The sequence below is a fragment of the Triticum dicoccoides genome, chromosome 5B, assembly GCF_002162155.2.
Source record: "Triticum dicoccoides isolate Atlit2015 ecotype Zavitan chromosome 5B, WEW_v2.0, whole genome shotgun sequence".
In the NCBI taxonomy this organism is placed as follows: Eukaryota; Viridiplantae; Streptophyta; class Magnoliopsida; order Poales; family Poaceae; genus Triticum; species Triticum dicoccoides.
Genome location: NC_041389.1, coordinates 241299204 through 241324875, shown reverse-complemented (window position 1 = coordinate 241324875; position 25672 = coordinate 241299204).

The window sequence follows — 25672 nt, the reverse complement described above, 5'->3', positions numbered from 1 at the left end:
TTAGATAGTGGTTCAGCATCACTTGAATCTAAGTCCAGTACGCTATGCCTATTAGTCTTGAGAGCTGCAAACTCTCTAGATGGTTAGGTGTGATGTCACTTGAAGCTACGTCGATATTTCCCCAAAGAAGAAGGGATGATGCAGCACAGCGGTAGTAGGTATTTACCTCAGATATGAAACCAAGGATATCGAACCTGTAGGAGAACCAAGCAACACAACGTAAATAGCCCCTGTACACAAAGAACAACACCTCGCAACCCAACGTGTTAAAGGGGCTGTCAATCCCTTTTGGGGTACGACGCCTCAAGATAGGCTAAGGACGTGAGGTAAATTTGTAGTAGATTGATAGATCGAACGCCAAATAAAATAAATAAGAATAGATTGCAGCAAGGTATTTTTGTATTTTTTGGTTTAATAAATCTGAAAATAAATGGAAGAGAAAATAGATCGCAAAGGCAAATATGATGAAAAGAGATCCGGGGCCGTAGGTTTCACTAGTGGCTTCTCTCAAGAAAAATAGCAAACAGTGGGAAAACAATTGCTATTGGGCAATTCATAGAACTTCAAATAATTATGATGATATCCAGGCAATGATCATTATATAGGCATCATGTCCAAGATTAGTAGACCGACTCCTGCCTGCATCTACTACTATTACTCCACACATCGACTTCTATCCAGCATGCATCTAGTGTATTAAGTTCATGAGAAAACGGAGTAATGCAATAAGAACAATGACATGATCTAGACAAGATTCGTTTATCTATTGCGGAAGATATAGATCTCATCTTGTTATCCTTAGTAGGGACGATACATAAGTGTCGGTTTCCTTTCTGTCACTGGGATCAAGCACCGTAAGATCAAACCTACTGCAAAGCGCCTCTTCCCATTGCAAGATAAATAGATTAAGTTGGCCAAACAAAACCCAAATATCGGAGAAGAAATACGAGGCTATAAGCAATCATGCATATAAGAGATCAAAGAAGACTCAAATAACTTTCATGGATAAAAACATAGATCTGATCATAAAGTCAAAGTTCATCGGATCCCAACAAACACACCGCCAAAAGACATACACCATATGAATCTCCAAGAGGCCATTGTATTGATAATCAAGAGAGAGAGAGAGAGAGAGAGAGAGAGAGAGAAAGAGAGAGAGAGAGAGAGAGAGAGAGAGAGGAAGCCATCTAGCTACTAACTATGGACCCGTAGGTCTACAAAGAACTACTCAAGCATCATAGGAGAGGCACCAATGGAAGTGGTGAACCCCTGCACGATGGTGTCTAGATTGGATCTTGGTGGTTCTGGACTCTGCGGCAGCTGGCTGAATATTTCGTCGCCTCCCCTAGGGTTTCTGGAATATTGGGGTATTTATAGAGCAAAGAGGCGGTCCTGGGGGCACCCGAGGTGGGCACAACCCACCAGGGCGCGCCTGGGCCTACTGGCGCGCCCTGGTGGGTTGTCCCCTCCTCGGGACTCCCCCCAGGTGCAACCAGGGCCCAACTTCTTCATTTTGATCCATAAAAAAATCATCATAAAGTTGTGTGGCATTTGGACTCCGTCTGATATTGATATTCTGTGATGTAAAAAACATGCAGAAAACAGCAAGTGGCACTTGGCACTATGTCAATAGGTTAGTACCAAAAAAATGATATAAAATGACTATAAAATGATTGTAAAACATCCAATAATTATAATATAGCAGCATGGAGCAATCAAAAATTATAGATATGTTTGAGACGTATCAAGGTGTCAATTTCTCCAGAGACCAAGGGTGATTGTGGCTTGATACGTCTCCATCGTATCTATAATTATTGATTGCTCCATGCCAATATTATTCAACTTTCATATACTTTTTGCAAATTTTTATACTATTTTCGGGGCTAACATATTGATCCAGTGCCCAGTGCTAGTTCCTGTTTGTTGCATGTTTTATGTTTCGCAAAAAACCCATATCAAATGGAGTCCAAACGGGATAAAAATGGAGAATATTTTTGGAATATTTGTGATATTTTGGAAGAAGTATCAACGCGAGACGGTGCCCGAGGGCGCCACGAGGCAGGGGGCGCACGCCTGACCCTTGTGGGCACCCCGTAAGGCGGTTACTGCTCTTCTTTGGCCGCAAGAAAGCTAATTTTTGGAGAAAAATCTTGGCGAAGGTTTCAATCCAATCGGAGTTACGGATCTCCGGATATATAAGAAACGGTGAAAGGGCAAAAGAAGGGAACGCATAAATAGAGAGAGACAGAGAGACATATCCAATCTCGGAGGGGCTCTCGCCCGTCCCACGCCATGGAGACCATGGACCAGAGGGTAAACCCTTCTCCCATCTAGGGAAAGGTCAAGGAAGAAGAAGAAGAAGGGGGTCTCTCTCCCCTCGCTTTCGATGGCGCTGGAACGCCGCCGGGGGCCATCATCATCACCGTGATCTACACCAACACCTCCACCATCTTCACCAACATCTCCATGACCTTCCCCCATCTATATTCAGCGGCCCACTCTCCCACAACCCGTTGTACCCTCTACTTGAACATGGTGCTTTATGCTTCATATTATTATCCAATGATGTGTTGCCATCCTATGATGTCTGAGTAGATTTTCATTGTCCTATCGGTAATTGGTGAATTGCTATGATTGGTTTAATTTGCTTGTGGTTATGTTGCTATCCTATGGTGCTCTCCGTGTCGCGCAAGCGTGAGGGATTCCCGCTGTAGGGTGTTGCAATATGTTCATGGTTTGCTTATTGTCTGTGTTGCGTGAGTGACTGAAACACAAACACGGATAAGTGGGTCATGGCGTATGGGAATAAAGAGGACTTGATACTTTAATGCTATGGTTGGGTTTTACCTCAATGATATTTAGTAGTTGCAGATGCTTGCTAGAGTTCCAATCATAAGTGCATATGATCCAAGAAGAGAAAGTATGTTAGCTTATGCCTCTCCCACATAAAACTTTCTATCAGTCTAGTAAAGTAGTCAATTGCTTAGGGACAATTTCACAACTCCTACCACCACTTTTCCACACTCGCTAAATTTTCTTTATTGCTTCTTTATCTAAACAGACCCTACTTTTTGTTTACGTGCTCTTTATAATCTTGCAAACCTATCCAACAACACCTACGAAGTACTTCTAGTTTCATACTTGTTCTAGGTAAAGCGAACGTCAAGCATGCATAGAGTTATATCGGTGGTCGATAGAACTTGGGGGAATATTTGTTCTACATTTAGCTCCTCATTGGGTTCGACACTCTTACTTATCGAAAGAGGCTACAATTGATCCCCTATACTTGTGGGTTATCAAGACCTTTTTCTGGCGCCATTGCCGGGGAGTCATAGCGTGGGGTGAATATTCTCGTGTGTGCTTGTTTGCTTTATCACTAAATAATTTTTATTTTCTGTTCTTAGTTATTTTCTATCTTTAGTCATGGGTAGGAAACTCAAAATACCAAAAAAATTAGTTGTACCTACTACACCAATGGTTGAAGAACCATTTAAAATCTATCACGCTCCTGAAGCTTTTTACTTGGATCATCTTCGATCCCTTTGTGATCGTGTTGAAACCCCAACTAGCTTAGTTGAGGGAAAAATCTTTAGATGAGCATGCTTGTTATGTGCGACACCGCATATCCGAAAAAGGGAAACTTTTACTGGATCAAATTCATCGTTTGCAATGCTATGCTTGGAATTTATGTGAAATATATAATTTTACTTGTTGTTCTGAAAACCCTAAGAAACACCTTCCCTACCAATGTGAGTTTAGTGATAATGGAATTGTATCTTCGTATGCTAAGGGTGTTTATAATTACTATGATGTTCAACAAATTGAAGAATTTGTTGCTTTTAAGGGTGCTTATGAAATTGCTTCTTTGATTGAAATTATGATGCTACTCTTTACAAATCTAATTTTTTTGCCATACTTAAATATTGTTATGATAATTATGCTTCTAATGCCTATGTTAAACCATATATTGAGGACTCCTCCGCTGTCCAAGAAGAGACTAATATTTTCTAGGAGTCTATGGAAGAAGGAATTGATGAAACTGTGAGCTCATTGGATGAAAAAGATGATGAGGAGAGCGAAGAACAAAAGGAGGAAGAGCGGATTAGCTACCCGTGCCCACCTTCTAATGAGAGTAACTCTTCAACTCATACACTGTTTAATTTCCCTTCGTGCTTACCGAAGGAAGATTGCTATGATGATTTTTATGATCCCATTGATTCTCTTGAAATATCCCTTTTTCATGATGCTTGTGGCCAAGATGCCAATATGAATTATGCTTATGGAGATGAACTTGCTATAGTTCCTTATGTTAAACATGAAATTGTTGCTATTGCACCCACGCATTATAGTCCTGTTATCTTTTTGAATTCTCCCAACTACACTATATCGGAGAAGTTTGTGCTTATTAAGGATTATATTGATGGGTTGACTTTTACCATTGCACATGATAATTTTGATGAATGTGATATGCATGTGCTTTCTGCTCCTACTTGCAATTATTATGAGAGAGGAACTATATCTCCACCTCTCTATGTTTCCAACACGATAGAATTGCAAGAAACTGTTTATACTATGCATTGGCCTTTACTATGTGTGCATGAATTGTTCTTTTATGACATGTCGATGCATAGGAAGAGAGTTAGACTTCGTTGTGGCATGATATATGTTACTTTGTGCTCACTACTAAATTACGAATCATTGTTAATTAAAATTGGCTTTGATATACCTTAGGATCCAGGTGGATCCATTACTTGAGCACTATATGCCTAGCTTAATGGCTTTAAAGAAAGCGCTGCCAGGGAGACAACCGGGAAGTTTTAGGGAGTCATTTATTTCTGTTGAGTGCTTTTATATAGTCTAAAAACAAAAAAATAAAGAGGGGAACCCAAAACTTTTCAAAAAGGAACGTGAAAGTGAGAAAGACAAGCATTGTTGAAGTGGGGAGCTCCTTGAACTTTGTTCATGCTCGCGGAAACTTTGTGAATCTTAATTACAGAAACTTTTCATCAAAAATAATTATCCACTTTTACAATTCCATTGTATTATAAAAATAATGTGCCAAGGTTTGCCTTTAGGATGTTCACAATGCTTGTTGGTTTGTGCGGTGCAGGACAGAAACTTTGGCTGTAGTGCGCGATTTTACATATTTTACTAGAATGTCAACCGGTTCTGAAATTTTTTGCACTGTCTTTATATATAAATTGTTTATTTTTCCTAATTATGGCACAATTTTTGGGGTACCATAAGTATGGTGAATATTTAGATTGCTACAGACTGTTCTGTTTTTGACAGATTTTGTTTTTGATGCATAGTTTGCTTGTTTTGATGAAACTATCAATTTCTATCAGTGGATTAAGCCATGGAAAAGTTAAATTACAGTAGACATAATTCAAAAAAAATATGAATTGGTTTGCAATAGTACTTAGACTAGTGATTTGCTTTATTATACTAACGGATCTTACCGAGTTTTCTGTTGCAGTTTTGTGTGGATGAAGTGTTCGATGATCGAGAAGGCCTCGATATGAGGAAAAGGAGGAGAGGCAAGAGCTCAAGCTTGGGGATTCCCAAGGCACCCCAAGTAAATATTCAAGGATACTCAAGCGTCTAAGCTTGGGGATGCCCCGAAATGCATCCCCTCTTTCTTCAACAAGTATCAGTATGTTTTCGGATTCGTTTCGTTCATGCGATATGTCCAAATCTTGGAGCATCTTTTGCATTTAGTTTTCACTTTTCTTTTATGCACCATGCTGGTATGAGATAGTCCTTGGTTGATTTATAGAATGCTCATTGCACTTCACTTAAATCTTTTGAGTATGGCTTTATAGAATGCTTCATGTGCTTCACTTATATATTTTGAAGCATGGATTGCCTGTTTCTCTTCACATAGAAAACCGTCATTTGTAGAATGCTCTTTTGCTTCACTTATATTGTTAGAGAATGGGCATATCTTTTGTATAAATAATTAAACTCTCTTGCTTCACTTATATCTATTTAGAGAGATGACATGAATTGGTCATTCACATGGTTAGTCATAAAATCCTACATAAAACTTGTAGAACACTGAATATGATATGTTTGATTACTTGCAATAGTTTTGCGATATAGAGATGATAATATGTGGGAGGTTCTAGTAAATGGTTGTGTTTAGTAAGGATATTGGTGTTAAGGTTTGTGATTCCCGAAGCATGCATGTATGGTCTCCTAACTATGTAACCAAATTGGCGCGCATTGTATTTTGATTGTTTATCTTTGCATGAAGGTCGGGGGCGCGCGATGGTTAACTCCTACCAACCTCCCCCCCCTAGGAGCATGCGTAGTAGTACTTTGCTTCGAGGGCTAATAAAATTTGCAATAAGTATATGAGTTCTTTATGAATAATGTGAGTCCATGGATTATACGCACTCTCACCCTTCCACCATTGCTAGCCTCTTCGATACCGTGCATTGCCCTTTCTCACCTAGAGAGTTGGTGCAAACTTCGCCAGTGCATCCAAACCCCGTGATACGATATGCTCTGTCACACATAAGCCTCCTTATATCTTCCTCAAAACGGCCACCATACCTACCTATCATGCATTTCCATAGCCATTCCGAGATATATTGCCATGCAACTTCCATCATCATCATATACATGACTTGAGCATTCATTGTCATATTGCTTTGCATGATTGTAAGATAGCTAGCATGATGTTTTCATGGCCTGTCCGTTTTTTGATGTCATTGCTACCTAGATCATTGCACACCCCGGTACACCGCCAAATGCATTCATATAGAGTCATATCTTTGTTCTAGATATCGAGTTGTAATATTGAGTTGTAAGTAAATAAAAGTGTGATGATCATCATTATTAGAGCATTGCCCCAGTGAGGAAAGGATGATGGAGACTATGATTCCCCCACAACTCGGGATGAGACTCTGGACTTTATGAAAAATAAAAGAGGACAAATAAGCCCCAAAAAAAATAGGCCAAAGAAGCCCACCAAAAAAGAGAAAATAAAAAAATGAGAGGAAAAGAGAGAAGGGGTAATGTTACTATCCTTTTACCACACTTGTGCTTCAGAGTAGCGCCATGTTCTTCATATAGAGAGTCTCTTGAGCTATCACTTTCATATACTAGTGGGAATTTTTCATTATAGAAATTGGCTTGTATATTCCGATGGTGGGCATCCTCAAATGCCTGAGGTCTTCATGAGCAAGCAAGGTGGATGCACACCCACTTAGTTTTAGTTTGAGCTTTCATACACTTATAGCTCTTAGTGCATCCGTTGCATGGTAATCCCTACTCCTCGCATTGACATCAATCGATGGGCATCTCCATAGCCCGTTGATTAGCCGCGTCGATGTGAGACTTTCTCCTTTTTTGTCTTCTTCACACAATCTCCACCATCATACTCTATTCCACCTATAGTGCTATATCCATGGCTTGCGCTCATGTATTGCGTGAAGGTTGAAAAAGCTGAAGCGCGTTAAAAAGTATGAAGCAAGTGCTTGGCTGACACCGGGATGGGCATGAGGGGTACCTTGTGTTAAGAAAAGGGAGCATCCAAGACTATATGATTTTGTAGGGATAATGTTCTGAAGCATTGATATTTTGAAAGATATGATTGTTTGTTGGGATGCCCTAAGTATTATTGTTTTTATGTCAAATGATAGACTATTGCTTTGAATCACCCGTGTCTTAATATTCATGCCATGATTAGATTACATGATCAAGATTATGCTAGGTAGCATTCCACATCAAAAATTATCTTTTTTATCATTTACCTATGTGAGGACGAGCAGGAATTAAGCTTGGGGATGCTGATACGTCTTCGTCGTATCAATAGCTTTTGATTGTTCCATGCCAATATTATTTAACTTTCATATACTTTTGGCAACTTTTTATACTATTTTTGGGACTAACATATTGATCCAGTGCCCAGTGCTAGTTCCTGTTTGTTGCAGGTTTTATGTTTCACAGAAAACCCATATCAAACGGAGTCCAAACAGGATAAAAACGGATGAAGAATATTTTTGGAATATTTGTGATATTTGGGAAGAAGAATCAACGCGAGACGGTGCCCGAGGGGGCCACGAGGCAGGTGGTAGGCGCGCCCCTGACCCTAGTGGGCACCCCGTCAGGCGGCTACTGCTTTTCTTTGGCCGCAAGAAAGCTAATTTTTGGAGAAAAATCTTGGCGAAGGTTTCAATCTAATCGGAGTTACGGATCTCCGGATATATAAGAAATGGTGAAAGGGCAGAAGAAGGGAACACAGAAACAGAGAGATAGATCCAATCTCGGAGGGGCTCTCGCCCCTCCCACGCCATGGAGACCATGGACCAGAGGGGAAACCCTTCTCCCATCTAGGGAGAAGGTCAAGGAAGAAGAAGAAGAAGAAGGGGGGGGGCTCTCTCCCCCTCGCTTCTGGTGGCGCCGGAACACCCCGGGGGCAATCATCATCACCGCGATCTACACCAACACCTCCGCCATCTTCACCAACATCTCCATCACCTTCCCCCATATATATTCAGCGGTCCACTCTCCCATAACCCTATGTACCCTCTACTTGAACATGGTGCTTTATTCTTCATATTATTATCCAATGATGTGTTGCCATCCTATGATGTCTGAGTAGATTTTCATTGTCCTATCAGTAATTGGTGAATTGCTATGATTGGTTTAATTTTCTTGTGGTTATGTTGCTGTCCTATGGTGCTCTCCATGTCGCGCAAGCGTGAGGGATTCCCGCTGTAGGGTGTTGCAATATGTTCATGGTTTGCTTATTGTCTGTGTTGCGTGAGTGACTGAAACACAAACACGGATAAGTGGGTCATGGCGTATGGGAATAAAGAGGACTTGATACTTTAATGCTATGGTTGGGTTTTACCCTAATGATCTTTAGTAGTTGCGGATGCTTGCTAGAGTTTCTATCATAAGTGCATATGATCCAAGAAGAGAAAGTATGTTAGCTTATGCCTCTCCCACATAAAACTTGCTATCGGTCTAGTAAAGTAGTCAATTGCTTAAAGACAATTTCACAACTCCTACCAGCACTTTTCCACACTCGCTATATTTACTTTATTGCTTCTTTATATAAACAACCCCTACTTTTTATTTACGTGCTCTTTATTATCTTGCAAACCAATCCAACAACACCTACAAAGTACTTCCAGTTTCATACTTGTTCTAGGTAAAGCAAACGTCAAGCGTGCGTAGAGTTGTATCGGTGGTCGATAGAACTTGAGGGAATATTTGTTCTACCTTTAGCTCCCCGTTGGGTTTGACACTCTTACTTATCGAAAGAGGCTACAATTGATCCCCTATACTTGTGGGTTATCATGGTTCTCCAAGAAGAAGTCTGTAAAGGTTCAGAGATCGCCTCAAGTATCTACCATGAGTGATCGGCATTGGTTGATGAACCAATTGTTGAGGAGAATAGGGCGAAGAGAGTTTATGTTTTGTGTGAAATCACAACCCCTCCAACCAAATGTAGTCCTTGTGCAGAAGGATGAACTGGTCTACCAAATTCCTTGTCGCCATCGAGCATCACTGGTTACCTATATCCCTCCTTGAGGGAGTCCTGGATTAGGGGGTCCTCTGATAGCCGGACTATATGCTTATGCCGGACTGTTGGACTATGAAGATACAAGATTGAAGACTCCATCCCGTGTCCGGGTGGGACTCTCCTTTGCGAGGAAGGCAAGCTTGGCTATTCGGATATGTAGATTCCCTTGTCTGTAACCGACTCTGGGTAACCCTAGCCCCCTACGGTGTCTATATAAACCGGAGGGTTTAGTCCGTAGGATAACAACAATCATAATCATAGGCAGCTTCTAGGGTTTAGCCTCTACGATCTCGTGGTAGATCAACTCTTGTAATACTCATATCATCAAGATTAATCAAGCAGGAAATAGGGTATTACCTCCATAGAGAGGGCCTGAACCTGGGTAAACATCGTGTCCCCCGCCTCTTGTTACCATTAGCCTTAGACGCACAGTTCGGGACCCCCTATCCGAGATCAGCCGGTTTTGACACCGACATTGGTGCTTTCATCGAGAGTTCCACTGTGTCATCACCATAAGGCTTGATGGCTCCTTCAATCATATACAACGACGCGATCCAGGGTGAGGTTTACCTTCCCGGACAGATCTTCGTATTCGGCGGCTTCGCACTGCGGGCCAGCTTGCTTGGCCAACTGGAGCAGATCGATAACTATGCCCCTAGCCATCAGGTCAGGTTTGGAAGCATGAACTACACTGCCGACATCCGCGGAGACTTGATCTTCGGCAGATTTGAGCCCATGACAGGTGCACCCTATAGCCACGATGAGCATGACCTAGATCTGCCTTCGGACGGTGTTCAAGAGATCTCACCTGCAGCTGCCCTGGCTTTAGATCCAGTGCAGATCATGCTGTCCGACGACGGGAGGATGGACCACGCCACGGAAGCCGCACACTCAACGGCGATAGAGCCAAACATAGATCTCACTTCCAATGAGGTCTGTGTCATCGGACCCTTGGACTCATTTTCGGCCATAGGCTCCGAACCGCCTATATCCGCACCCATCGGATCTAACTAGGCACCGATCTTGGAGTTCAACTCCGCGGACATCTTTCAGCACTCGCCCTTGGGAGACGTGCTAAACTCATTAAAATCGCTCTCCTTGTCAGGAGACTTTTGGCCAAACTATGTCCGGCTTGAGTGGGAAGCGCACGGCGAAGGAATTCGTTACCCACCCACCACCCACTTAATAGCCACTGTCGATGACTTAACCGACATGTTTGATTTCGACTCCAAAGACATCGACAATATGGACGACGATGCCGAAGAAGAATAGGAACCACCGCCCACAGGGCACTGAACAACCACCTCATCATATGACATATATATGGTGGACAAACCCAAAGAAAACAATGGCGAGCATCAAAAGGATGCAACGGAGGATAATCCTCTTGAGAAACAACCAAAGCGCCGATGTCAGCGGCGCCGCTCTAAACCATGCCAGGGTAGAAACAGCAATACCGGCACAAGAGATAATAGCACTCCGGATGATGCCGAAGACGAAAACAATCTCGCCCAGCCAAGCTTCGAACAGGCCGTACGGGAGGACGGGCAAGCTAGCCCCGATGAACAGGCCATGAATGAAGACTCAGAGGATGAAAATTACATGCCCCTCTCCGAAGACGAGATGAGCCTCGGCGACGAAGAATTTACCGTGCCTGAGGATCCCGTCGAGCAGGAGCGCTTCAAACGCCGGCTTATAGCCACTACAAAGAGCCTGAAGAAAAAATAGCAGCAGCTTCAAGCTTATCAAGATCTGCTCAATGATAGATGGACTGAGGTCCTGGCGGCTGAGGAATACAGACTCGAGCGCCCAACCAAAACTTACCTGAGGCGCAGGTTGTTACCTCAATTCGAGGACGAGGCACTAGAGCCTATACTACCAGCGTAGGATGCAATTGACCGACCACCTCGTGGCCGAGACAAAGCGGCATATCAGTCCGAACACCAGCCTGCACCCCGTCGCCAAACAAATAACAACACGAAGGCCTGGTGCTACATGCATGACATGCAAGACGAATTGGAACACAAAGCAGGACAGTCAAGATCGATATATGGATTGCGGGGGCGCGCCCCAATGCGTGATGATGACCGCCACGCCGGATATACTAAATACAAATCCGTCCCGGCCGAATACAGTAGACTAGATCCATCCAAACTGCGTCGCGATGTAGCCCGACATAGAGGCACCGCACACCCCCTATGCTTCACCGACGAAGTAATGGAGCATGAATTCCCAGAAGAGTTTAAACCCGTAAACATCGAACCATATGATGGGACAATAGGCCCCGCGGTATGGATTGAAGATTTGCTTCTCCCCATTCACATGGCCCGCGGCGATGATCTCCACGCCATCAAGTACCTCCCACTAAAACTCAAGGGACCAGCTCGGCACTGGCTGAATAGTCTGCCGGGAAACTCCATTGGCAGTTGGGAAAACCTGGAAGATGCATTCCTTGACAACTTTCAGGGCACTTATGTGCGACCACCGGACGCTGATGACTTAAGTCACATAACCCAACAGCCCGGAGAGTCAGCCAGGAAATTCTGGACTCGGTTCTTAACTAAAAAGAACCAAATCGTCGACTGTCCGGATGCCAAAGCCCTAGCGGCCTTTAAGCATAACATCCATGACGAGTGGCTCGCCCGACACCTCGGCCAAGAGAAGCCGAAGTCCATGGCAGCCCTTATGACATTTATGACCCGCTTTTGTGTGGGCGAGGATAGCTGGTTGGCTCGTAGCAACAGCGCCTCAAGCAAGCCTGGAACTTCTGCATCCAGAGATGACAACAGCAAGCCCCGACGCAACAGACACAAGCGTCGCAATAATGGCGATAACGCCGAAGACACGGTCGTCAATGCCGGATTCAGTGGCTCCAAGCCCGCTCAATGGAAAATGCCATTTAAAAGAAACAGCCCGGTCCCGTCGAGTCTGGACCGCATACTCGATCGTCCATGTCAAATCCACGGCACCCCTGATAAACCAGCTAACCATACCAACAAAGAATGTTGGGTATTTAAACAGGCCGGCAAACTAAATGCCGAAAACAAGGAAAAGGGGTCGCACAGTGATGACGACGAGTAGCCCCGGCCAGCGAACACAGGGGGACAGAAGAAATCCCCCCCCAAGTAAAAATGGTAAATATGATATACGCCACCCATATTCCCAAGCGGGAGAGGAAGCGTGCACTAAGGGACGTATACGCGATGGAGCCAGTCGCCCCAAAGTTCAACCCATGGTCATCCTGTCCGATCACCTTTGATCGCAGGGACCATCCGACCAGTATTCATCATGGCGGCTCAGCCGCACTAGTCCTTGACCCTACCATTGACAGATTCCACCTCACACGAGTCCTCATGGACAGTGGCAGCAGCCTGAACCTGCTTTATCAGGATATAGTGCGCAAAATGGGTATCGATCCTTCAAGGATCAAACCCACCAAAACCACCCTCAAGGGTGTCATACCAGGTGTAGAGGCCTGTTGTACAGGCTCAATCACACTGGAAGTGGTCTTCGGATCCCCGGACAACTTCCGAAGCGAGGAGTTAATCTTCGATATCGTCAACTTCCGAAGTGGTTATCACGCACTGCTCGGACGAACCGCATTCACTCGATTCAATGCGGTGCCACACTATGCCTACCTCAAGCTCAAGATGCCTGGACCTCGCGGTGTTATAACAGTCAATGGAAATACAGAGCACTCCCTCGGTACGGAGGAGCACACCGCGGCCCTTGTAGCAGAAGTACAGAGCAGCCCCCTTAGGCAGACCCTCAATTCGGCAATAAAGCCCACGGACACCGTCAAGCGAGTCCGAACTACTCTGCAACAGGATCGTCTGGCCCGTCCAGAGCTCACCTAGAAATTCGGCCTCCGTCCTAGTCCCAATCAAGCGGTGAAATTCGTGCCGCATGTACATAATTATGCACTTAAAATACCATGGGCATAGACAGAGGCACAACTAGACTGCGGTCCACAATGCGGCTCAACCGCCCCGGGATCCGCATACCTTCACCCTTTTCTTTCTTTCAGGTTCTTCTCTTCTTGAGGCTCTTCCGATAACCTGATCATCGGACCCATGATGGGACAGATACACCAAGGAAGCAAGGAGCTTTGACGTACAAGGGAATACCCAGGTGGTCTCTGCTAACGATCGCTATACCTGTTTTACATACCCACACGCAGCTCACCCTTGGTTAGGGCGTGTAAAATTTCCCTAATTGCTTATCGCACTACTTGTATACATACGCCTTGATGTATTATTCAAATAACAATGGAAAATATTTGCAGCGTCAGCTTATTACTTCATTTTTTCCTTGACTGTTTATTACAAATCGCACCCGTACATTTTGGTACGTTCAGTTCGCCAGGGGCTTCAGTGTACCCCATAACACGACAAGAAAGTCCGAACACTTCCAACAGTGCGGCAACCCAAACTTATAGCATTATATGCATCAGCTCCGAATCATGTCTTGGGTCAATAGTTGGGTTGTCCAGCTCTTGTGCTTGCTACCCTACGTTCCACTATATCGGCTAGGGTAGTAAAGGGCGAACTACTGCGATTGTGTCCCGGTTCTTCCGGATGAGCACCTCAGTAGAGAAAGCCAAAAACTGTCTGTCATGATGCGGCGAGAGCTGGTCGCTGTTCGGGAGGTTTCAAATCCTTAAAGATTTTTTTGTTTTATGTGAGGAATCGGTCTTTGTCCGATTTAGGCGTGTATAGCGCCCCAAGTTCGGCCTTCCGAATACCAGGGGCTACGCCAAAATTTAAAATTATAGAACTCCTATGGCTAAGTGAGGGTGATAAAGCTGTATAGTACGATTGCCTTGTTCGTTGCGCTAGACACCTCCTTAAAGGACAAAAAACTTGGATAAAGAATGTTTAGATTTATCCCGAACACCCCTGTACTAGTTACATGGGGGCAGAAGCCAACCACTGGCCAACCCTCAGATTTTATAGACAGCCGCACAGGAGGTAAAATTTTAAATCAACAAGCATTATATTGCGCAAATGAACTTGTTTCATATTACAGGATAATATTAATGCATTCATTCAAAGATTACATCCTTTGTACATTGCTCCGCCACAAGGCGGGATCCCTTCAGGACACTGTCATCATATTGTTCGGGTCGGCGGTGCTCCTTGCCCTTCGGTGGCCCCTCGGTCATCAGCGCTGTGGCGTCCATCTTTGCCCAATGCATCTTTGCATGGGCAAAGGCCATCCGTGCACCTTCAATGCAAACCGACCGCTTTATGACTTCAAGTCGTGGGCAGGCACTCACAAACAGCTTCACGAGACCGAAGTAGCTGCTGGGCATAGGCTCGGCAGGCCATAGCCGGACTATGAGGTCCTTCAGGGCTAGTTCGGCTGCCTTGTGTAGCTTGACCAGTTGCTTCAGCTGGTCGCTCAAGGGCATCGGATGTTCTGTCCCAAGATATTGAGACCAGAACAACTTCTCCGTTGAGCACCCTTCTTCGGCTCGGTAGACTCTGCGGCATCTGATATGCTGCGCAGCAGATTTACAAACGCTCCTGGAGAACTCCAAATTGGGGTAAGTAAAAAGAATGTCTCCTTCACATGCTTGCTTTGCATAACAAATGCCTTACCCGCCGCAATCTTCTTGGCCGCCTGGATCTCCTGGAGGGCCTTCTAGGCTTTGGCTCTGGCGTCTTGTGCGCTCTGGAGCACCTTGGCAAGCTCGGACTCTTGAGTCTTAGAGTCACGCTCAAAGGACTCATACTTCTGAACGAAATCCTGGAGCTCTTGTTGGACCTCGCTGACCCGAGCCTCTTGCTTCTCGCACGCGGCGCGTTCCTTGGCCGCTTTGTCTTCGGCCTCGGCCAGCGCCTTCTTAAGGGCCGCCACTTCGGTCATGGCCCCTATAAAAGTTCATGACGCTTTTATCAGCAGAAACCATTTATCCTTCATAAGTATAAAAGTAGGGTATTACGTACCTTGACTTTCCTCCAGCTGCCTCTTTACGAGGACGAGCTCTCCCTCGGTCCGCTCCAGGTCCTGCTTTAGTCTAGAGACCTCCGCAGTGCGAGCAGCAGCAGCCAGTAGCGACGCCTGCTTATTTACATAAACATCTTATGTTAGACTCCTGCGAATATTATTTGATCCTCTATTCGGCTTCTCTTTCCGAATACCAAACAGAGCATCAGGGGATACTGTCTGCACTGTGATATTCTCTCACGATTCTATTACTTACCTCAAAGCCTGTTAGAAGGCTAGCACAGGCTTTGGTCAATCCGCTTTTGGCGGATCGGACCTTCTCAATCGCCATACTCATAAGAGTACGGTGTTCTTCATGAGTGGAAGCGTCACGAAGCATTTCCAGCAAGCTGTCCGGTGCCTCTGGATGGACAGAGGTCATCGGTACAGGCGGCTCGCCCTCCTTAGGAAGAGGCTACCTGTCTGAATCCGGAACCACTTGGGTTTCCGGAGCTGTATTCGGTTGGGGGCCAAACTGGCTGCGGCCCCCATTATCGGAGTTTGTGGGGGCCTTTCCCCCCATGTGTCCGGCAAATGGGGTTTCGCCTGGAGGCGTCTCCGCAACTGTCTCCCCTTGGCCTGGTATCCTTCGAGATAACACCTCGGTGTCGTCCGCGGCCTTGGGGGAGGAGGCTGTCGGAAGAGACTCGTTGTTCATCGCCAACGAGTCCAACGATCCCTCCAAAGAGGAGGATATCCCGATGTTGGATTTGGCCGGACTGCAGGTGCATGTCTGGCACGTTAAGAAGCGATAAAGCAAACATGCCGGAAATACTATTGTGTCCGGATACTTATGACTTAGCCAGGGGCTTGAGCCTGGGTTCCCACTCCTCGCGGCTGTTGGTGGCTACGGTGGAATGGTCCGGAAGGAAGGGTTTTCCCTTCTTGGACACCTCGGCCTCCCCATGCGTGGCAGCCTTCCTCTTCTTCTCCCCCCAGTAGGGGGGGATGGATTTCCTCCTCCTCCTCCTCGTCTTCGATGGAGGAGTGCGTCTCGGTGTCTTCGAACATCATGTCCGGTGCAACCTTGCACCGAAGACCATCTCTGGTCCCTGCCGCCGTCTTCTTGGCCTTCTTCTCCAGAACCTCATAGGGCGCCTGAAACAACATCTTCGTTAGAATAGGCGATTCTGGATCCTCAGGTAGCGGAGCCGGACAGTTAAAATGCTCCGCTATCGCTACCCATGCCTGTAAGATTGGCATGGAGGCTTAGATTCCTCCCGCGGATGTGCTAGTAAAAGGCATATCTTGTAAATATGAAAACTTACCGGATTGGCTCGGCGTTTTGCGCTAAGCCCGCGATCTTCATTTGTGGGTGGTGGTACCTCGTTGGCCTTGAAGAGCACCTTCCAGGCGTCTTCGTGCGTCGTGCCGAAGAGCTCTCGCAGCGTCTGGTGTTCGGCTGGGTCGAACTCCCACAGATTGCAAATCCGTCTCTGACACGGAAGAATCCGGCGGAGGAACATAACTTGGACGATGTTGACGAGCTTGATTTTCTTTCTTATCATATTTTGGATGCATGTCTGAAGTCCAGTCAGTTATTCCGCTGAGCCCCAGGCTACGCCCTTCTCTTGCCAGGAGGTGAGACGCATGGGGACGCCGGATCGGAATTCGAGGGTCGCCGCCCAGTTGGCGTCGCGCGGCTCAGTGATGTAGAACCACCCCGATTGCCATTCCTTCACAATCTCCACAAAGGAGCCTTCGGGCCAGGAGACATTGGGAATCTTGCCCACCATGGCACCTCCACACTCCGCTTATTGGCCGCTCACCACCTTTGGCTTCACGTTGAAGGTCTTCAACCATAGGCCGAAGTGGGGTGGGATGCGGAGGAAGGCCTCGCACACGACGATAAACATCGAGATGTTGAAGATGGAGTTGGGGGCCAAATCATGGAAGTCCAGCCCGTAGTAGAACATTAGTCCGCAGACGAATGGGTGGAGGGGGAATCCCAGCCCGCGGATGAAGTGGGAGAGGAATACTACCCTTTCCCGGGGTTTCGGGGTAGGCTTGATCTGCCCTTCGGCCTGAAGCCGATGCGCGGTGTCTTTGGACAAGTATCCGGCCTCCCGGAGCTTCTTGATGTCCTCCTTCTTAACGGAGGAGGCCATCCACTTGCCTCCCGCTCTGGACATGTTCGGAATGTTTTTGCGGAGAAGGTGAAAGCTTGGGCATTGGAGCTCGAGAATGGATAAGCAGAGGAAGAAGAAGGCATGGGTGAAAAAAGGGGAATCCTTGTCTCCTTATAAAGGCAACAGGGATAATGCGCGTCCCCACTTGCCCTAGAAACTCGCTTATTCCCCAAGCGCCGTGCTAATGGCGTGGTTGGGTTACCCACGCCTGTATTGATGAGAATCCCGTGATAAGGGGACACGATCTCTGCTTCGACAAGATGTGCCAATAAAGCCGCCTCGCGAGATGTGTAGTAGCAGGTTGAGAAAACGGTTTGAATAATGACCAGGCCACGGCATGATGCCATGCTATGGAAAAGTTGTCAGCAAAATAGACTCGTGGAATATTGTACTCCCTGCGGTGGTATGTGGAATTTGTTTTGCAGAGCCGGACACGATTCTTGTGTTCAAGATGTACTTTGGAGTATTCGGAGAAGGAACCCGCCTTGCAATGCCGAAGACAATCTGCGCGCAGGACTCATCGTCATTGAAGCTTGGTTCAAGGGCTACTGAGGAAGTCCTGGATTAGGGGGTCGTCGGACAGCCAGACTATATGCTTATGCCGGACCGTTGGACTATGAAGATACAAGATTGAAGACTTCGTCCCATGTCCGGGTGGGACTCTCCTTTGCATGGAAGGCAAGCTTGGCAATTTGGATATGTAGATTCCCTTCTCTGTAACCGACTCTTGTAACCCTAGCCCCCTCCGGTGTCTATATAAACTGGAGGGTTTAGTCCGTAGGACAACAACAATCAAAATCATAGGAAGCTTCTAGGGTTTAGCCTCTATGATCTCGTGGTAGATCAACTCTTGTAATACTCATATCATCAAGATCAATCAAGCAGGAAGTAGGGTATTACCTCCATAGAGAGGGCCCGAACCTGGGTAAACATCATGTCCCACGCCTCCTGTTACCATTAGCCTTAGACGCACAGTTCGGGACCCCCTACCCGAGATCCGCCGGTTTTGACACCGACACTCCTCTTTACATTCGACCTTTTTCAATCATGTGATTTTATCGATCCTTGCCTTTAGTTTCCTATTTGATAGTTTATGTTCGCTCATTATGACTATCTTTTCATTTGCTCCGCTGCTGGGTTCTGAGAGTTTTGATATTTCCAAAGAAATTTTAAAACTCCCATTCACCCACCTCTGGTAGACATACTTCGTTCCTACAATTGGTATCAGACTCCTTGACTTTGCTCATTTTGGTCTAACTACCTTGGAGTTTAAGTATGTTTTCAGTGAGCTACAAGTCGCATCTCAAGATTCCCATCTTCGATGGGACGGACTATCCCTTCTAGAAAGATAAGATGAAGATCCGTCCCTGATCTATTGATGATGATATGAGGAATGTTGTGCAAGTTTGGATTCACGGTTGAAATACCCCAGGCCCCCACTGACCAAGAGAAGAAACTCATTCAGATGGTCACTCAAGCTAAAGATGAAATTGGTGGCCATCTCTCTCATGCTCAATTTCTTCGCTATAGTCAGTGTGAAACTGCGAAGGAAATGTGGGATATTCTCGAAAACATAAATGAGGGTGTTTCAACTCAGAAAGAACTCGCATTGATACTCTTCGAGCAAAGTTCAATCGGTTAAAGTGCATTTGAAATGAAAGCTGTTAGCAAACTTTCAATTGACTGAGTGACATCACAAACGAGCTACAAGGTCTCAGCGCCAAAGACATCACTGATCACGAAGTTGTGAAGAAACTGCTCCGATCACTTGACAGCTCATTCGACAAACTGGTTTCTGATGATTGGTAACAAGCTAATCTCAAAGTTCTCGACTCTACCGATATCATGGAAAGGCTAAACACCCACGAGGAACAAGAAGAAGAGAACAGAGTTCTCTATGGTTCAAGTCACCGCAAAAGCCATGCTCTCAAGGCCTTGACTGATTCTTCCTCAGAAGGAAATGCCGAAGAAGATTTTGATGACCCAGAAAGGATCAGCAAAGATCTCGCATTGATCACAAAAATATTCCAGCACCTTCAGAGGAAGAACCAGTTCCATAAGAAAGGATCCAGCAACTCTGGCAGTTCAAAATCTTCATCAAAACCCATTGGAGATTACACCTGCTTCAAGTGCAAAAAGCCAGGACATTTCATCTCAGACTGCTTCTCTGGGAAGCTAAAATCCATGCCAGTGGAAGATATGATTCAGGAAACAAGCATAGCAAAAGCAAGAGTAAGAACTACGGCTCGGACGATGAGAAGAAAACAAAGAAGTTCTTCAACAAGAAGAACATCTCCACCTCCAAGTCTTCATGAAGATCTTCCTCAAGGAATACTTCCAAGTCCTCCGCCAACCACAAGAATACCTCTTAGAAGGCCAAGGCGTACATCGGCAAGGAGATGGATTCTAATGAAGAAGAGTCATTTGACTCCAAAGAAGTTGATGAATCCAATGAGGATTCTGATTCCAGCATGGCTGGTATAGCATGTGCCTCCACCCCTGCATCAAACTTCTTCGAGAATCATCCAAATGATGATGAATCTCCTTCCTAGTGCTTCATGGCCAAAGCATCGAAAGAAAAGGTATCCTCCAAACATCACAATGTTCACTCCAGTGATCAATATTCCTCGGATGAGGATGACCATGCTAAACTGATCAAAATTGCTATTATACAACAAAACTCTCTTGAGAAAATTGACAAAACCCTCAGCAAAATTGGAAGGGTTGTTGGTTGAGAAGATGGAGAAAAATTAGTCGTTGACGGAAGATCATTTCACTCTCTTGTCACAAATGGAAGAACTATCAAATCGTCCTGATTTTCTCTCAGCCGACCACGAGAGATTGACCTATGATTACCTAAAAAGGAAACATGAACTCAAGTCATTAGAGAGGCTCATGAGGATTTGATCAGAGAAAATTCTCTTCTCACCCAACAACTCGAAGAAAAGTCTGAAGTGTTTGTTCCACCTTGCTTAAAATGCCTTGAATCTAGCAATGCTGGATCACATGCTGAATCTTTTGTGAATGCCAACTCCTATGTCGAGGAAAACGATTCTGTGTCTGATGAGAATGGTAGGTTGAAGGATCTTATTCAGACAGGAATGTTCAAGTCCCTCAAAGGGCATCAAACCCTTTGTGATGTTCTGAAGAAATCTATTCTTCACAAAAAATCCCAGGAAAGAAGGTATCGGTTTTGAAAGGAAACTGAATGAAAATGGCACCTACTGGGAACATTATCAATCTCCTCGCACCGTGTGTGTGCCTGCCAAGAGCAAAATGCTCAACCCAGCTTTGCTTCCGGGATATGACTCACCTATCCCTGAATACTCTCTTGATGATTCTCTGGACAATTATAAGCTGTTCAAAAACCAATATGGTGAGCTTGTTGTTCGCTATGTTGGACCAAACAGCAGGAATGGGCCCCCAAAGAAAGCTATATGGGTGCCCAAGAAAACTATGGAAACATTGCCTATTACTATGTTACTAACCATGCAGGCACAAAATGCTCGTTACTTTCTTGAAAAAGTTTGACAGAATGAGTACATGCATACCTCATTCAACCACTATACTGATTCACCTGGAAAGAATTTTAATGCCTATTCTTACAATTATGCTCGCACTGCTTCAAGTAACAATTATGGTTACCGAAAGAAATCATATCTTGTTCACTATACTATTTCGAAGCCACCTACAAAGATGTGGGTGGTTAAGAAAGCCTAGTTGTTATGAAGGACTATGTCTCCGGGTGTACCGAATGGATAATGGATAGTGGATGCACTAGTCATATGACTGGAGACAAGTCGTTGTTTGTCGACCCACTTAACTGCTTCATCTATGAAGTATATATATCACTTTTGGTGACAACAACAAAGGAAAGGTAATTGGGTTAGGTAAAATTACTATATCCAAAAACAAGAGCATTGATGATGTTTTACTTGTTCAATCTCTTGGATTCGATCTCATGTCAGTTGGCAAGCTTTGTGATCTAGGCATGCTAGTTCTATTTTCTATATCCAAATGTCTTTATGGCCTCTGACAATTCCTTCATTTTTGAGGGAAAAGAAAGGGTGATTTATATATTGTGGATTTCTCTAAGGGTCCCTCAGTCCAAACTTGTTTGCTTGCAAAAGCAATGGAAGGTTGGCTGTGGCACTGAAGACTTGGTCATGCAGGTATGAGAAATTTGCAGACTCTAGTGAGGAAAAATCATCTTCGTGGCATTCCTGATGTAAAGTTCAACAAGGATCGTCTATGTTCTGCATGTGAGGCCAGTAGAAGCATCATTCTTCAAAAATAGTCATGACCATTACAACATCTCTAGAAATTCTTCATATGGATTTATTCGGACCTCAAAACTATGCAAGTTTTGGTGGCAGCCATTATGGTGTGGTTATGGTTGATGATTTCTCTTGTTACACTTGGGTATTCTTTCTCGAAGACAAAACCTGCACCCAAGACATCTTCAAAAGTTTAGCCAAGAAGGCCCATAATGAATATGACGTGTGAATTAAGCATGTCAGAAATGACAATGGTACTGAGTTAAAAAAATACTCATATTGAAAATTTTCCCAAGGAAAATGGTATAACTCATGAGTTCTTTGCCGCATACACTCCCCAACGAAATGGAGTTGCTGAACGAAAGAATAGATTTCTCATTGAAATGGCGAGAACAATGATCAATGAGTATAAAACTACTATTCGCTTCTGGGCTGATGCTATTAACACTGCTTGTCATGTTGTGAATCACGTTTATCTTCACAAATTCCTTAAGAAAACTTCATATGAGCTCATCATTGGCAAGAAACCAAATGTTTCTTGCCTCTTTTTGGTGCACCTTGCTACATTCATGACATGAATCATAATTCCAAGTTTGCACCTAAGGCACATGAAGGTTTTCTTCTTGGTTATGGCTCGAACTCGCATACGTATTGTGTCTATAACTCTCACCACGGGAAAGTTATGGAAACTATGAATGTGCGTTTTGATGAATATAACGGCTCCCAAAAAGGAGCACCTGCCTAATGTGATAGATGAACCACCGATTTCGGATGCTATTCGACAAATGGCCATTGGGAGCGTCAAGCCAGTTGAAGGAAATGTACCCGACTCTTCCGATGATGATGACCCCATGACTCGAAGCAGAACATGCCAAGCCACTGCCGAAGAAAATGCCACTCCAAACACAAATGGCAACTAGAATGCAAATGCCAATCTCAATGGCAATCCTGATGAAAATGGCGACACAAATGCTAATGCCGATACTGATGCTGAGGAAAATGAAAATGATCATTAAGATGAAAATCCTCACCTGTTGAGTGGCTAATCGAGTTGACACTATACTAATTATTGAAGATCTCGAGAATCTAGGTTATCGCCCCACAACTCACTCTCGCACTCGTTTGGCTAACTACTGGGGCAGTTTCTCCTTTGTCTCATTGGCAGAACCTACCAAGTATGAGGAAGCCATGAATGACCCCGATTGGATGAATGCTATGCAAGAAGAGTTGGTGAAATTCAAATTGAATGATGTATGGGAATTGGTTGACAAACCAAATCCTAAGAAGCACAATATCATCAGCACAAAATGGATCTTCGGAAATAAGCAAGATGAACATGGCATTGTTGTGAGAAACAAAGCACGTCTTGTCGCTCAAGGGTATACACAGGTGGAAGGTATTGATTTCGGTGAAACTTATGCTTCGGTTGCTCGCCTTGAGGCAATTTGTATTATTCTCGCTTATGCAAACTACAATGATATTCCGCTTTATCAAATGGATGTGAAAAGTGCTTTCCTCAATGGTGAAATTGATGAGGAAGTATATGTTAGGCAGCCACCTGGCTTTGAAAACCCTTAGTTTCCTAACAAAGTTTTCAGGCTGAAAAAGGCTCTATATGGGTTGAAGCAAGCCCCTCAAACTTGGTATGACACCTTGAAGAGGTTTTTGGTCGACAAAGGGTCCAATCCAGGATCCACTGATTCCCCTCTTTTCACACGTGCTATTGACGGTGATCTTTTTGTGTGTCAAATTTATGTGGATGGTATTATTTTTGTTGTACTAACAATGCTTGCAGCATGGAGTTCGGGCGAATGATGTCCGAGAAATATCAAATGTCTATGATGGGTGAACTTAAGTTCTTTCGAGGACTGCAAATATGTCAACAGTACAACGGAATTTTCATATCTTAGGATAAATATCTGAGAGACTGTCTAAATAAGTTTAAAATGTGCATTGCAACTAAAGGGCTACAAAACTCCAATGCCGACGAATGGTAAGCTGGATGCAAATGTGTACGGTAAGGATTACGATCAGAAATCTTATCATTTGATGATTGGTTCTTTACTCTACCTATGTACATCTAGACCTGATATTATGTTGAGTGTTTGTATGTGTGCCCGCTATCAAGCCGCACCAAAATAATCGCATCACCAAGTGGTCAAGCGTATTCTGAGATATTTGGCTCACACCCCCACCTTAGGTTTATGGTATCCTAAGGGAGCATAGTTTGATCTCGTTGGATATTCAGACTCAGATTACGGAGGTGACCCGGGTGATAGGAAATCTACTTCGAGGACATGTCATTTCCTAGGTAGATCATTGGTATGTTGGTTGTCAAGGAAGCAAAACTGTGCCTCTCTCTCTCTATGGCTGAGGCCGAATATATTCCTTTTGGTGCGTGTTGCACTCAGTTATTGTGGATGAAGCATACTCTGAAGGATTATGGCATCAAGGTCAAGAATATTCCTCTATATTGCGACAATGGGAGTGCAATCAAAATTACACATAGTCCAGTGCAGCACTCTTGCACCAAGCATATTGCCATCAGACATCATTTCATTCGCGATCATGTTGCTCGAGGAGATATTGTTATCAGTCACGTCAATACCGAAGATAATCTCGCTGACATCTTCACCAAGCCCCTTGATGAGAAAAGATTATGTGTGTCATGGTGTGAGCTAAATATCCTAGATTCCGCAAACATGTAGTAAGCTGGACTCGGAACCCGTACCATCACTTCCACATCTTAGAAGGAATGGGTGCACAACACTTGAAGAGTTTGAAAATTTCAACAAAGTGAATTTTTCATTCTGAGAGTGAATACATTAACAAAGAACTAGTCTAACCGGGCGCCACAATAATTGTGCGACTCTCAGGGTCATACAGTTCTTATACGGTGGGTCACGCCACCACAATTTTTCTTTCGGATGAAGGATTTTGTGTTAGTCCGAAAGTAGTTCACCATAGCTTTTCGTTTGGATGTTTGTGTTTCTTTCTCTGAGTGAAATGCCTAGGACCCTGTTTTCCTTCTATTCTATCTCTTCTAGTCTATGTTGTACCGTTATGAATGCTCAAATTTCATCTGGTAACGAAACTTTATCTGGTGTCCTTGGCCACTTTAAAGGTTCGCTTCGAACTTAAATCATTTTGACGAAATCCATCCAAAATTTGGGGTTTCCTGCCCAAGTTAGGACCACGATCTTTGATGACGATTGCCATGTGCTATCACTACAAAAAAGGACACATCTGTGACATTTTGGGCCAAATGATTTTTTTCTTCTGTCATACTTATGACACTTCTATGATGATAATTGTGACAAAACCCGGTATCATCATAGATGTGGTGGGCTCCTACTTCTATGACAAAAAATCATGATAGAAAATGGGCTTTTCATCTTGGGTGGTCCGGAGACACAACTGCATGACATTCTTTGGGCCGTCAACCGTGATAGAAGCGAGGGCGAGGAAAATATCGGGGTGTTCCCGGTTACGGTGGGTGGTCGGGGCCGAGCAATGCATGGAGGTTTGCGTGTTTCTCTCGTACACGCACGCGCGTGGGTGCAAGGTGTTGGGCTCTAACTGAACCCGAGCGATGCGTACGCCTATTAAACCCGAGCGATTGCACTGCAGGCTACGCATTACTGAACCCGAGCGATCGATCGATGGCTGTTAACTGAACCCAATTGAGCGATTCCTTCGCTACTGCTGCTAACTAAAGCTGATCGATGTTG